At 56.4% G+C, this 397-nt stretch overlaps 1 protein-coding gene across 1 annotated transcript in view; it reads left to right on the forward strand.

Moving 5' to 3' along the window:
* LOC110453818 (lactase-phlorizin hydrolase-like) overlaps positions 1-397 on the forward strand; it is a gene marked incomplete at its 3' end in the record, with an annotated part of 105,186 nt that overhangs the window by 102,137 nt on the left and 2,652 nt on the right. The gene's annotated exons all lie outside the window — the stretch shown is intronic.

The raw sequence follows: 397 nt of genomic DNA on the forward strand, positions 1-397 counted from the left end.
ATCTTCTGCCGGAGTCGGTGAAGGAATCAGCTTGTTGGTGGACTCTCGAGAGCAATGTCTTGGCAGGAGTTCCTCTGGTTCGGGCATCTCCTGCTATGACCTTTTACACCGACGCGTCCATGACCGGTTGGGGTGCATACCTCTCCGGTCAGACGTCGGCGGGGGTTTGGTCGGGGGAACAGCTTTCAGAACACATCAATGTTCTGGAAATGCGTGCTGTTCTGTTTGCCCTTCGGGGTCTTCGATCCTCCCTGCAGGGCAAGACCATTTGTCTGGCGACAGACAACTCCACTGTGGTGGCTTATCTGCAGCGCCAGGGGGGCACCCGTTCCCCGGATCTGTGTGCTTTATACCACCCAGGTCCTGTTGCTGTGTCAGGAGATCAGTCTCGATCTCA

This window comes from Mizuhopecten yessoensis, unplaced genomic scaffold (genome assembly GCF_002113885.1).
Source record: "Mizuhopecten yessoensis strain PY_sf001 unplaced genomic scaffold, ASM211388v2 scaffold7515, whole genome shotgun sequence".
Lineage (NCBI taxonomy): Eukaryota > Metazoa > Mollusca > Bivalvia > Pectinida > Pectinidae > Mizuhopecten > Mizuhopecten yessoensis.